We start from the raw sequence: 15,058 nt of genomic DNA, 5'->3' as shown, positions 1-15,058 counted from the left end.
TGGTCTCCCATTCCTAGGGTGGACTTTCCTAGGCATGGTGGCATCGCATGCACGCATGCACTGTGTGTGTGTGTGTGTGTGTGTGTGTGTGTTTTTTTTTTTTTTTTTTTTTTTATAGAGGGATGAAGGCAAATCTGCTTACAGACACCTGAAATTAACACTCAGGGAGTGGGGTTGGCGCGGAAAGCAGAAGGCCAGCCCGCCGAACCCACTAAACCCACCCAAGCAACAGAAGGTTACTTGAGTTACCCTCTCTTCTAATGCCCTGGTCCCTCCGGGACTTACTGGATGTCAATACTTCGGAGAGGGGCTGTGCTCATGCACTTCACTTGTCCAGCCTCTAGCAAGCATTGCTAGTTCGCTGCATTCTCCTCATCATTACTGATGCAAGTATGACTGCGTATCTCCACTACGATACGTTTTGCATTTGGCGCTCGTACAATTGCTCTCACTTCTTAATTACGGCACGGTTACATCGATCATTGGGCGTACCGATTGAGTGCCGAGGTCGGTCCAGTGATTCCGGTTGAAGGATGGCTTCCGGTTCACTGGCACCCCGACGACTCCGAACCGGTCGTTTTCCCACGATCGGCTACTACTCATCTCCTTCGCTCACTGTCCAGTGCTCTCTGGTCTTCACGCCATTTTCGCTGCAACGACAGCATGATCTGCGTTACTGCTATGTTCACCATATTCCACGTATTTTCATTTTCGCACATTTCCTGAACGATGTTGTCGGGATTTATGCTTCGAGTGCTGACCGTTGAGATCCAAATCCGTTCTGCCCTGAATCGTGGACAGTCGAATATCACGTGCTCCGGTGTTTCTTCACAGTTCGGACAGGCCGAACAAAGTGGAGACTCTGCGTGTCCGAATCTATGCAAATACTTCCTGAAGCATCCATGGCCTGACAGGAACTGCGTCAGAAAGAAGTTGACTTCTCCGTGTTTTCTGTCCTCCCACGACTGCAGGTTCGGAATGAGCCGATAGGTCCACCTTCCTTTCGAACTACTGTCCCAATCCTGCTGCCACTTTCGCATCGAATCGACTCTCGCAATCTTGCGTGCTCCCATTGTTCCACGTGGTCCATAGCAGGCACAATCTTCCTCCAATAAAATTTTGTTGAAAGTCGTGCCTACTATGACGCAGACCGTATCCATCGATATGGTCCGGTACGCACTTGCCACCCGCATAGCCATTAACCTGTATGTGCTGTTGAGCCGTGTCAGGTTCCTTTTCGTGATTCCTCCTGCCGCCCAGACGGGAGCACCGTATCTGAGTACAGAAGTAGAAACGCTGGCTAGGAGTCTCCTCTTTCTGCTACTAATCGCAGAGCTATTCGCCATTACTCTGGTTAATGCTGTGGTGGCTTTGCTGCTTTATCGCAAGCGTAATCGACGTGGCTGTTGTAGTTGAGCTGGTCATCGATCATCACCCCCAGATGCTTCACTTCTCGCTTCGACTCGATGGTGACCTCCCCGACCGTGATTGTAGTCTGCTGAACTGCTTTTCGATTGCTGATTATCATCACTTCGGTTTTATGGTGGGCTAATGCCAGCTTTTTTCCGCACATCCAGTTCTCCACTATTCCTATGGCCTCCATAGCACGTACTTCCACCTCATCTACTGTTTCTCCGATTACCAGGAGTACCACGTCGTCCGCAAACCCAACTATCTTCACGCCTCTTGGTAGTCTAAGCTGCAATAACCCGTCATACATAGCATTCCACAACGTCGGTCCCAGGATAGAACCTTGTGGAACACCAGCAGTTATTCGTACTCTCTTTAGTCCCTCATGTGTTTCGTAAACTAGTGTCCGATTCTCGAAATAGCTCTTTAGAATTCTGCAAAGGTATCCCGGAACTCTCATCCTGTGTAGAGAGTTAGCTATTGCTTCCCAACTCGCACTATTGAACGCCTTTTCACGTCTAAGGTAACCACAGCGCGGTAGCGATTACCTCTCCTCTTTTGGTTCTTGGCTGCTTCAGCTGCATCTACGACTTCCCTGATAGCGTCAACTGTGGATCAACTCTTTCGGAACCCAAACTGCTTGCACGATAATCCGTTGTCGCCTTCTTTGTAGATAGCTAATATGTTGAGGATGACCTTCTCCAGGAGTTTTCCGACCGTGTCTAGCAGACAAATAGGTCTGTAGGACGATGGGTGACTTACCCGGCTTCGGCAGCAATACGCTTCCAGCAATCGGGAAAGTTTCCTTCATCGATGCACTTCTGCAACGTGCTACAGAACATATCCGGATTCGCCTGGATCGCTGCTTTCAATACCAGGTTGGGGATACCATCTACCCTAGTAGCACAGTTCAGATCTATTTGGTTGCAGCAACTCCAATGTGACTGGATTTGGTCGCATATTAGTCAAAGTGACTGATATGTGACAAGTGTGCTACTCGGGTAGTCCAGGAGCTTTGTTTGCTTTTAGGCTTTTCGCAGCAGTGATGAGTTCCTGATTCGTAAGCAGGGCTTCATTCGTACTGGTGTTATTTTCGCCATACGGTGTGGGTGGCCAGACCGTTGGCTCGTGGTGTGGAAACAGACCTTCGATAATTGTCCTAAGCTTTTCTGGGCACCTCTCTGGCGGTATCGATGGACCTCTTATCTTTGCCATAGCGACCCTGTATGCATCCCCCCATGGGTTAGCATCTGCGTTACGACAGAGCTCTTGCATGCAGGCTGCCTTGCTGAGCCTAATTTCCTTTTTGAAAGCAGCTCTTGCTGCGCTGAACACGCGTCTACGCTCTTCCCTTTCGACATTGTTGCGGGCTCTCTGCATTCTCCTCCTTGCTCTAAGACAGTTGCAACGGAGTTCGGCGATCGTTCCATTCCACCAGTAGACTGGACGGCGGACATGTCGTGGCTGTACTTTTCTCGGCATAGTTGCATCGCAGGCTCGAGTCAATGCTGCAACCAGCTCGTCTGGACTCAGGTTTACCAGGTTGCGCTCGAATCTAATTGCCTCTGCTAGCACCTCCTTGTTAAAGGTTTCTGTCTTCCACCTAAGCTCTTTGGTACCACACTCACGTGCTTGTATCGCTACTTTCTCTCCGACGCAGTATCGGACCGCCTGATGATCGCTATGTGTATAGCCTTCGCAGACTCTCCAGTTTATGTTCCTCGTTAATGCAGGACTGCAAAAGGTAACATCAATTATGGACTCTCTGCCATCTCTCCGGTAGGTACTCGTCGATCCTTCGTTAACCAGATCTACATTTAGCCTAGCAAGTGCTTCCAGCAGACTCCAACCTCTTTGGTTAGTAAGACGGCTGCCCCACTCTAACGCCCAGGCATTAAAGTCACCAGCGATGACGACTGGCCTCCTGTCGGTAAGCTCCGCTACTAACGTATCCAGCATCTGATTAAACTGATCACTTGTCCAACGTGGGGGTGCGTAGCAGCTACATATATAGACTCCGTTAACTTTGGCGATCACGAAGCCTTCAGCTGCACGGTACACGATGTCTTGGAAAGGATATCTCCCTACTGTACATATTGCGGCGGTTCCAGCGTCATCTGCTACCCAATTCCCGTCTCCTGATGGAATACGGTATGGATCCGAAATGATCGCAATGTCGCACCTCGATTCTCTTGCGGATTGCCACAGCAGTTGCTGTGCGGTATCACAGTGGTTGAGATTAATTTGTATTACCTCCACTGTGATTTACCAGACATCGCCTGTTTATACGCTGGACATTTCTGACCGCCAGTAACGTGGTCTCTACATCCATCATTCCTACAGATTAGGCATTTTGGTGTGTGTGTGTGTGTGTGTGTGTGTGTGTGTGTGTGTGTGTGTGTGTGTGTGTGTGTGTGTGTGTGTGTGTGTGTGTGTGTGTGTGTGTGTGTGTGTGTGTGTGTGTGTGTGTGTGTGTGTGTGTGTGTGTGTGTGTGTGTGTGTTTTTTTTTCCTAAACAATGGAGGGGAAATCTGCTCAACAGACATCCTGGGTTGACCAGGAAGTGCCGGGGTCGGGGCCACCTCCAATGAGGGAGGCAGGACTGCATCCCGACCAGCTAAACCGTTTCCATTGCCGCCAAGCCCATCGTCCCTTCGGTACAACCAGAAAGTAATGCTTCAAAGGGGGGCCAGTGCATAACGCACCCTCGAGGTTAGCTGCGTGTCCTTGCAGCATCGAACATCGTGACTCGCTCTTTTAGAAGAACACCATGGTGTCGTGCCAGCGCATTGCCGGCTTTCCAGGTGGCCTTACCACGCCCTATGTCCTCGGAAGGTGGGCAGGGTCGACTTCGCGCCTGCTTCCCTCTGCACGACTGGTATCAAGAATGATGATGCCGCGTGCACCCCAAATTGACCTTTCTGCGATAGGGCCTATTCGCCAGCACACAGAGGGACTTGCCGACGCGGTGCCTACGCCTGCCCCAGCCTTGACGAGGACCCCTTTCCGTCCTCGGGCTCGGAACCCGCCTGGTTGACCGACGCCGCGAAAGCGACGATACCATGTTGTTTTTCACGCGGCCACTTGTTCGATAAAAGGATCGAGTTCGACCACAGGGCCACAGAGCACATTCCCCGCCATATTAAGCAGGCATATTGGTCTATATGCCGACGGATCCCCCGGTGGTTTTCCCGCCTTTGGCAATAGGACCAAGCTCTGACTTTTCCATGCTTCAGGAAGACTCCCTCGTCCAGGCATCTCTGCATGACAGATCTGAACATCTCGGGAGCCTCGGCAATGGCCGCTTTAATGGCCAGGTTCGGAATACCATCCGGTCCTGGCGCCTTACCTACACTAAGGGACTGTGCAATCCCCGCAAGTTCCGCCACAGTTACTCTTCCCTCGTCGGCCACCCTGGCTCCTGGCAGCTCCACGAAGGGAGGCCAGGGGCTTGGGTCGTGACGTTGGAAAAGCCCCGCGATGATCCTCTCCAGCATCTCTGGAGACCGTTCTGTGGGGGCCATCGCCCCACGTGTCTTGGCCATTACGACCCGATAGGCGTCATCCCACGGATTCGCGTTGGCACTTTGACACAGGCCCTCGAAGCAGGCTTTTTCGCTTGATCTAATCTCAGGCTTCAGAGCAGCTCTAGCAGCCACGAACGCCACCCGTCGTTCAACACGCTCCTCTTCTGTGCGTGCTCGCTCGCTAGGCAGGCACGGCGCAGGTTCGCAATCGCTTGAATCCACCAGTAAGCCGGTGGCCTCCCATTTCTAGGGTGGACTTTCCTAGGCATGGTGGCATCGCATGCACGCGAGAGTACTGTTACCAGCTGCTCGCCACTCAGACCGAGAGTATTGTGCTCGCGGCGGAGCGCTTCCTTAAACACCTCGTCGTCGAAGTATGATGTCTTCCACATACGAGGACTAGGCCTCGCCCCTTCCGTCCGCTGAATGCTGGTCGTATAGTCGATACTGTAGCGAACCGCCAGGTGGTCGCTGTGAGTGTAGCCATCATCTATCCTCCAGTTTGAACAACTCGTTTGGCCAGGGCTCCAGAACGTAACGTCGATAATCGAATCGGCCCCGTTCCAGCTGTAGATACTTTTGGTACGACATTAGCCAAGTCCACATCCAACATGGCCAGCGATTCCAGCAGGATCTGCCAGCGTTGATTCGTGGATCGGCTTCCCCATTCCACGGCCCAAGCGTTGAAGTCCCCCGCTATCACCACCGGCCTACGCCCCATCAAGTTAGCCGTCAAACAATCTAGCATTCGACCGAACTGCTCGATCGACCATCGAGGAGGCGCATAGCAGCTGCAGAAGAAGACCCCGTTGATTTTGGCAATGACGAAGCCCTCGTGTGTCGAAGACACCAACTCTTGAACTGGGTATTTCCCCGTTGTCCATATCGCTGCCATTTGAGACCCATCGGTGACCCAATTACCGTTCCTGGCGGGTACCCGGTAAGGATCTGCTATGATGGCGATATCCGTCCCCCATTCAGCAACTGTCTGACACAGTGGTTCAGGTTTAGCTGCGTTACCTGCACTGTGATTTTGCAACACGCTTAAACGCCGGGCACTTCAAACCCCCCATGGGGTGCTTGCTGTTCGCAGCTTTGCTGGAACAGATCAAACAGTTGGGAGGGTTCGTGCAGCATTGTGCCTTATGTCCCTCCAATCCGCAGCGTCGACAGAGCTTGCTTCTGTCAGGGCCTTTGCAGTCCCATTGCTTGTGCCCCGGTTCCAGGCACTTGAAGCAAACTTCGGGTTGCTCGTATATGCCCACAGGGCATACCGACCACCCCACCTTGACGCTCCCTAACTTGACTACCTTGGAGGCGTCAGCTGCAGGTAGCCGAACCAATGCTACCTGTGTCCCTGCTGAACCTTTCCGTAGCCGAACGGCTGCGGTGGACGCCTCCACTTCACACTGTCGCCGCAGTGCCGTGACGAGCTCTTCGACTTCGGTGATCTCGTCCAGGTCTTTAACCCTTAGATTCACCTCCGCCGTGAGTGCCCTCACCTTGACCGTCTCGCCTAGGACTTCCTCCGCCAACTTCTTGTAGGCGGCGCCCTTTTGCGAGACGCCCCGCTTTAGCTCGAGGATCATCTCGCCCGTCCGGGTACGTCTTATTCGACGTACGTCGGCGCCGAGTTCACCGAGCTTGACGTCACTCCTCATCGCCTTCAAGACGTCCGAGTACTTAGCCTCGTCCGTTTTGATGACTAGGGCATCGCCCCTGGAGCGATTGGCGCCTACCCTAGATTTTCTGCTACCCTCATTCTCCTGGGCCTTCATTTCGGCCCTTGACGTCTTCGGTTTCCTCTTATTCTTGACCAGGGTCCGGGAGGCGTCATCCCCCTCTATTTCCCTGGTCTGGGGCGGCTGAGAGCTCTCAGCCTGCCGTAACCCCTTACCACCGTCTTTCCTGGGTGGACGGACCTTTCCAGGTCCTTCCTCCCCCGGTTTTGGAGGTACCTGGCCGGGGTTCGGCTTCCCAGCCCCACTACCCTTGTTCGGGGTAGTAACCCTCCGCGTTTTGGGGTGGCCCCCAGGGAGCTCATCCCCTGGAGACTGTCTCCCCCGTTTTTGTGTCTGCTCCGTTGGAGCAGCCACCCCCGACATGCCCGCGAATACTTGAGCCTCGGTCTGGGCAGACTTTGGCACCACCGTCTTCGCTGGCACGTCCTCGGTCGATTCGACCTTGCCCAAATCCGCGAATTCTTGGGCCTCAGTCTGGGTAGACCTTGACTCCATGGATTTCACGGGTTCGCACTTGGCCTGACCGCCTTTTCCAGCTTGGCGTCCAACATCGACTTTCGAAGTTTCTGCAAGCTCCTCTTGAGGTCCTTACTGATATTATGCTTCGATGACGCAAAGTCGATGATGGCGTCCAGCTGTTCCGTCGCCACCTCGAAGGCCGAAAGCCCATCGCGTTTGCGGTTCATCGCCTCCACAAGCCATGGGCCGTCAATAACCTCTACCGGCGTTTTTTAGCCGAGAGGAAGGTTAAGTGACCCACGCTGGCGCTGCGCACTGAGCTGCCGACTATTGCCTCTGGCCTCCTAGGCGGAGACCTGAACAACCCACCTCTTGCGAAGGGGTTGTCGCCTACACTACTACCACTAGTTGAAGAATTGCCTTGGTTTTCCATTTTGGTCCCACGAGTTGCTCGGGAAAAGAGGTTCACCACGCCAGAGCCCAGCATGACGCGGTAAGGGACAATTACTGTGGGGGGTGCCCAGGTACCCCACAGGCTCCGTTAAAGGCCTAGCTTATTATTTCACCCCCCTGGCCATGCATCCCCTCGGCACGGGTCGCTTGACGCCTTGGGATTAGGGGTTAGGGACAATGGTCCCGGTCTGACTCGCAGTGGCCAGGGGAGGGGTCGTCAAGCCCTTGGACAAAGTCCCTGCTGCCCCTGTGTGTGTGTGTGTGTGTGTGTGTGTGTGTGTGTGTGTGTGTGTGTGTGTGTGTGTGTGTGTGTGTGTGTGTGTGTGTGTGTGTGTGTGTGTGTGTGTGTGTGTGTGTGTGTGTGTGTGTGTTTTTTTTTTTTTTGCAAGGGTTAAAGGCCATCAAAAATCTGCGCGACAGACACCTCGAGCATCCACACTATGCTCGAAGGCGAACAGGGATGGGCTTCTCCCGACCTGCTAAAAATGTGCCTCCCTGATAAACCGGGTCCCTTATCCTCCTTGCCTCGATCCCCCCGGGACCGCGGGATGCTGCGACTACTTCGGGGGTGTGCTCATGCACTTCTTCTAATATTCCGCCCCTAACTTAGGCTAGTTCGCCGACTGGCTTGCTGAGATCCACTGCTACGTCTCGATCCCTCGGCGGTTGTGCCGCAAACTTCCTCACTCGAATCCTCCTGACTTCCCCCGGCGTCGAGGGTGGTCCACCAGTTCCGGTGAAGGAAACTTCCGCACTGATGGTGCCCCGACTACCGGCGGCTATCGCAGGGGACGCTTTCGCGCATTGCGCCGACTTCGTCTTCGGGTTGCAGAGGTGGTCCGACAGTTCCGGTGGTGGATAACGTCCGCACTGGCGGTGCCCTACATACCCGAAGCACTTCCTTCTTCTTTCTTCTTTCTTCAGCAGGTTGACGGTTCGAGTGCCGAGGTCGTTCCGACGATTCCGGTTGGCAGAAGACTTCCGGTTCGCTGGCGCCCCGACGACTCGAGACCCAACACTGCTCACTGTGCTGGATTTTGCTCCAAACCGACGCTTACTTGCTGGTCCCTTCTCCATCGACGCTGCAGCTCTGACATTATTTGTGTCACGACTCTGGTTACCGCATGCCACGTACCTTCATCGCGACACATTCGCTCTGCGATGTTGTCCGCCCTTATTGCAGGCATTCTCCTACGTGCCTCCGCAAACCTCGGGCAGTCGAATATCACGTGCTCTGGAGTCTCCTCTACGTCGATACACGCCGGGCAGAATGGCGATGACGCATGGCCACACCGGTGCAAATATTGGCGGAAACAACCGTGTCCGGACAGGAACTGTGTGAGGTAAAAGTTCACCTCACCATGTTCCCTGTTCACCCACGTCGACACATTGGGGATGAGCCGATGGGTCCACCTTCCATTATCCGCATTGTCCCACTCCTGCTGCCACTTCACCATAGAGTCCAGTCTCACCGCCTTCCTCACATTTCTGGTATCCCTCCGTTGGTAGCACTCGATGTCCTCTGCTAGGGTTATGCAGACTGGAATCATCCCTGCGATAACGCAAACTGCCTCCGACGAAATAGTTCGGTACGCACTCGCGACTCGAATGGCCATTAGACGAAACACGCTATTCAGCTTCCTCCGGTTACGTTTCGTCTTGAGCGCAGCTCCCCAGGCTGGAACTCCGTACCTTAGTATCGAGGATGATACTGACGCAAGAAGACGCCTACTGCTGCCTTTCGGACCGCCGACGTTCGGCATGATCCTTGCTAACGCACTGATCATTTGAGCCGCCTTTTCACAGGAATAGTCCACGTGGGTGTTGAAGTTCAACCGGTCATCAATCATCACACCTAGATGTCTCAGAGTCCGCACCGACGGGATGTCGTGCCCTCCAATGGTAATCTGCATCCGCTGGATTACTTTGCAGTTGCTGACCAGCATCACTTCCGTTTTGTGATGAGCCAGCTGCAGCTTGACTCCATTCATCCAGGTTTCTACTGCGTCGGTCGCTTCCGCCACCAGCATTTCCACCTCCTCCAGTGACTCACCAGTTATCGTTAGGACGACATCATCCGCGAATCCGTAAATCTTTACACCTTTGGGCAACTTCAGCATCAGCACCCCGTTGTACATCACATTCCATAACGTCGGGCCTAGTATGGACCCTTGTGGAACTCCCGCCGTAACCCTGATCGACTTCTGCCCCGAGTTCGTGTCGTAAACCAGAATCCGGTTCAGGAAGTAGCTCCTAAGGATCTTACACAGGAAGTCGGGGATTCGCATTCCATGCAGCGCTGCGGCGATGGCCTCCCAGCTGGCACTATTGAACGCGTTTTTGACGTCAATCGTCACTACCGCGCAGAACCGATTGCCGCTCCTCTTCTTCTTGGACGCCCTCTCTGCATCTTCAATGACTGTCCTGATTGCATCCACAGTCGATCTGCCTTTGCGGAATCCGAACTGTTTTTCCGATAAGCCAGTCTCACCCTCCGTGAACTGTGTAAGCCTATTAAGGATAACCCTTTCCAGAAGCTTCCCCAGTGTATCCAGCAGACATATGGGCCTATACGATGCTGGATTCCCGGCGGTTTTCCTGGTTTCGGCAGCAGCACCAGTTTCTGGATCTTCCACGTGTCCGGAAAATTACCGTCTACTAAACACTTCTGCAGCACCATCCTGAACAGATCCGGGAACGCCAAAATCGCGGATTTTAGAGCCACATTTGGAATTCCATCCGGACCCGGAGCTTTTTTCAACTTCAAGCCTTTCGCCACTGATAATAGCTCGTCATTGGTGACTTGCATACCTGCAGCGGTTACTCGGTCTTCATCTTCGTACGGCGTACGCGGCCACGTCGTAGAACCATGCTGCGGGAAAAGACCGTCCACGATGATCTTCAGCTTGTCTGGACACATTTCGGCTGGCGTCGCTGGACCCCTGATCTTCTTTGTCACAACTCGATAAGCGTTACCCCAAGGATCAGCGTCAGCTTCCTGGCACAACTCCTTGAAGCAGTTAGATTTGCTGATTTGGATCGCCCGTTTGAATGCCGCTCTAGCTTCACGGAAAACTATCTTTCGCTCCTCTCTGACCATTTCAGACCGTGCCCTCTGAACGTGTCTCCTAGCTCTGAGACAGGCAGCGCGAAGGTTAGCAAGATTTTCGTTCCACCAGTAACTTGGCCGTCGGCTATTCGTTGGCTCCAATTTCCTCGGCATCGTCGCATCGCAAGCCCTCGCTAGCGTTTCCGTCAGTTGGTCTGCGTCAAGGTTTGTAGCGTCGCTGTTCACTCGAAGTGCTTCGATAAAAGATCCTTATCGCAGTCCTTCGTCTACCATCTACGCCAGCTAGACCTTGTCTCCCGTCGTACCGTCGGCGTTCGCGTTCCACCACTACATCGGATCGCCTGGTGATCGCTATGGGTATAGTCTTCACAAACTCTCCAGTTCATGTTCCTCGCCATCGACGGACTGCAGAACGTGACATCGATGATGGACTCCCTGCCATCTCTGCGAAATATACTAACGGTACCTTCGTTGCCCAATCTTACTTGCAGCTTAGCCAGCGCCTCCAGCAAACTGTAACCTCTGGCGTTAGTCAGTCTGCTTCCCCAATCCACTGCCCAATCATTGAAATCTCCTCTGATGATTATCGGTTTTCGGCCGATCAGCTTCTCCGTGAGTGAGTTCAGCATTCGGTTATACTGCTGCATAGTCCACCTTGGGGTGGGTTATAGCTACACACAAAGATCCCGTTAATTTTGGCGATTACGAAACCCTCGCTCGAACTGTCTACCACCTCTTTGATAGGGAATCTGCCCATTACTTGGATAGCCGCAATCCCCGTAGCATCCGCCACCCAGTTGCCGTTGTCAGAAGGGATCCGGAATGGCTCAGCAATAATTGCCACGTCGCACATTGCTTCTGTTGTCGACTGCCACAACAGCTGCTGTGCGGTGTCGCAATGATTGAGATTTAACTGGATGATCTCCATTTCGCCTTCTTGAAGGCAGGGCATTGCAAGCCAACCATCATGTTTCCGCCCTCCGGTTTGTATGTAGAGCAGGCATCTTGTTTGCTTCGTGCAGTCCCCAGCAACGTGTCCTTCTTCACCACATTTCCTACATAGACCGAATCTGTCCGGGCCACTGCAGTTTCGCGCTTGGTGTCCAAACGCCATACATTTGAAGCATCGCTCCATCTGTTTGGTGATTAAAGGGGAGAATCTCAACGGACACATAGACCATCCGACCTTCACCTTGGCCACCTCCACCATTTTGTTGGCGGCATCTACCGGTAGTCGTATCGCTGCTATTTGTGTACCACCGTACGCTTTCCTCAACCGAATGGTCATCTGAACTTCGCCCAGCATGCATTGTGAGATCAGTGCATCCCTCAGTTCGTCTATCGTGGTGATCTCGTCCAGGTCTCTGCATTCGACCACGGCCTCCTGCGTTAAAGCCCTTACGTTTCCTTCACTACCTAAGGAATTGGCAATGAGCTCCCGGAAGGCCGAGCTCTTGACCGTGGGATCCTTCTTCAGCTCGAACAGCAATTCCCATTATGAGTATGCCTGGTCCTCACCACTTTTTCACCCAAGTCCTTGAGCACCGGGTCTTCTCTCACCTTCCGTAATATCGCTGCGTATGTCGTCTTGTCGCTCACTTCGACTATCAAGGCGTCCCCTTGACCCGCTCACGAGAAGAGCGATGTTTTTCTTTCTTCTTCTGCTCCTTCTTCTTTCCACGTACTCCTTCTGCTTCTTTCTCTTCTCTCGCTGACTTTCCACGGTTTGCCAATCACCGTTCTTGACGCCTTCCTTCAGTACGCTAGCACTATCTTGCACGTTCCGCTGCTTCTTCGCGATTTCCTGCTCTCCTGGAGAGTCCCTGCTTCGCTTCTCCGTGCGAGTATTTCGGGAGCTCATTGGTGTTTGCAGTGCCTCGACTGTTGTATGCTCCGCTGCATCTTTCAGTGCTTTTTCAGCTGCTTCCGCTCTTCTTTTGAGCGCGTTCTGTTCGTGCTCAGCAGATTTAACGGCGGACTTGATGCTCGTCACTAGAAGCTTGATCTTCGTGTGAACATTGTGCTTGTCCTTCACGAAGTCATAGAGCTCGTTGACTCGCTTCCGCACCTCCATCAGGTTGGACCTCCCAAATTGTAGATCCTCCTGAATAGCACTACTTTCCGATTTTGGGGTGGACACCCTATTTCCGGATCCTAGCTCCTGTTGGCCTGCCTGGTTCTCAGCAGCCTTGGCCATACTGCTGGTACTTGCTACTGCTGCCTGCGCCATCACTGGAGATCGCTGCAGCCTCCCACTCTTTGCGAAAACATTCGCACCGCCTGCTCCTTCGTTGATTGTAGAATTTGTTTCCATGTTATGGGTCCCCTCCGGGCCGTTATCTCTTCCTGTTGTAGATAGTCGCCTCTTGTGATCCCATGGGTGCCTTTGTAACAGTGAGGTCCATGCAAGGGTTGACTCCGGTGCCTTATAACACCGTGTTCAGAGCCGGATCGGCGTAAATCAGGAATGGTGCATCTGAACCTACTACCCACCGGTATAGGTGACAAGTGTTGAGCGTTACCGGAGGCCTGCCAGGTTGTTTACCGGGACGGAGGCAGACGAACCATTAGCCTGCTTGCCATTTCAAAAAGATGTCACTCTTTTTACTCAGGAAACAGAATAGCTCGACTGTCAGCCCATATACGCCTAATCCTATCCAAAACCGAGAATCGTCCAATGTCGTTTGCCGTGACCAGTATACCATAATCAGGATCTTACTGGCATCAATCCTGATGTGCCGGTTGGCACACCTGTTGGGCTTGTGTGCTTTGAGCGGCGCACGGTCGCTGTGATAGGGCCTGCTTGCAAACACATGCAGCTTTTTATAGAGGTTCAACAGAGCCCACTGTCAAACCCCACCACGTTCTAGACAGGCCCCTAACTCGCAGTGGCCATGGGGAGGGGTCGTCAAGCCCTTTGGACATAGTCCCTGCTACCCTGTGTGTGTGTGTGTGTGTGTGTATGTGTGTGTGTGTGTGTGTGTGTGTGTGTGTTTTTGTGTGTGTGTGTGTGTGTGTGTGTTTTGTGTGTGTGTGTGTGTGTGTGTGTGTGTGTGTGTGTGTGTGTGTGTGTGTGTGTGTGTGTGTGTGTGTGTGTGCACACGCAGCCAAAATAAGTAAATCTCGGATTATCTTTAATACGTCGAAATCGGCGTATTAAAGTTAATACCGGTATTAAAATGAAGGATAATACCGCTTGATGCTTATGTAAATCGAGGATAATACGTTAACGGCGAATTATCCTCGTTGGTGCTTACCGCCATAAATCGCTAAATAGCTTTTTTTAACTGTGGCGAGCAACGATTACGTATTTTCAAACAGGTGATAAACCCATTAGAATATTACATGGCCTACAACTTTCAGGTGAAGCCGGTAAATCTGATTCCTGTGTGAAATATCGATCAAAAATGCAGCTCTACGCATGTTATTCCGAAAATTGGGTAAGAAACCCTATATATGTAGAAGATTTAAAATGCCATACTAAACTCTTGTTAAATACCTAGATTCAAAATAAATTTATATAATTATCTTGGTAACTTTTAGAAAAATTTCTTTCTAATCAAAGCTAAAACAATCTGTGAAAAAAAATATGACCTCTGGCAACATTACTCTTATATAAATATCTGCCAAGCAAAAAAAAAACAAGATTCTAAATATGCATGAAAAAAACTCCCCATCCAACAAACGCAGTAGGCAGAAAAAAAAACAATCTCCAAGCCAAAACACACATCTCCGGAAAGCGGATGACGCATTTTAGAATTAATTAGCTTGGACGCGTGCTGGAAAAGTCCCTCCCAATAACCTTGCTGCAGAATGCAGCTTGACATGCGTAGATATACTGACGTTTTATTGCATTTTAAAATATGGTGATGCCCCAACGGCGTGTACTTCGCGGGATCCCGAGATCGGGACCAATGATGGAATGACTAATGTCACCACAAATATTTATACTGGCGAAGCTGCTATACGACAGCGAATTATTGACGAAACTGACTCTCACCGCGCCAGAGTGCGACGAAAGGAGAGTAGTAACCGCAGAAGACGAATTGTCGTCGCTTCGCAACTGCAAAATTGAAGAACAGTGAGCGCTGACTAGTGCGAAACCAGCCGCATTGATTTACGTCATTGAACGTCATTTGTTAATATGTTTTAAAACGTGCCAAACTCTATCCCACAGTAACATCATATCTACCTGTTTCGACTAAAATAAAAATTAAAAATATAAACAAATTATCGAGGTTGACCTGTATCAGAAAAACTAAGCCATAATGTTACATCAAGCGTGATTTAAGTAGATTTTTTGCCCTCCTAATGAAAACAACTTTGCAAGTGGAACGTTTTCCTTCGTTGAAAACCAGTAAAAACAGGAAGTCACGCTGGCGGGGAAACGAATGAGT

The 15,058-nt window shown here is 51.9% G+C and overlaps 1 protein-coding gene across 5 annotated transcripts in view; it reads right to left on the bottom strand.

Moving 5' to 3' along the window:
- Positions 1 to 15,058, bottom strand: part of LOC134207832 (glutamate receptor-interacting protein 2) — a 169,104-nt gene that overhangs the window by 21,322 nt on the left and 132,724 nt on the right. The window lies entirely within an intron of this gene.

Source organism: Armigeres subalbatus, chromosome 1, assembly GCF_024139115.2.
Source record: "Armigeres subalbatus isolate Guangzhou_Male chromosome 1, GZ_Asu_2, whole genome shotgun sequence".
Taxonomy (NCBI): domain Eukaryota; kingdom Metazoa; phylum Arthropoda; class Insecta; order Diptera; family Culicidae; genus Armigeres; species Armigeres subalbatus.
This window is presented reverse-complemented; position numbering and strand designations above follow the sequence as displayed.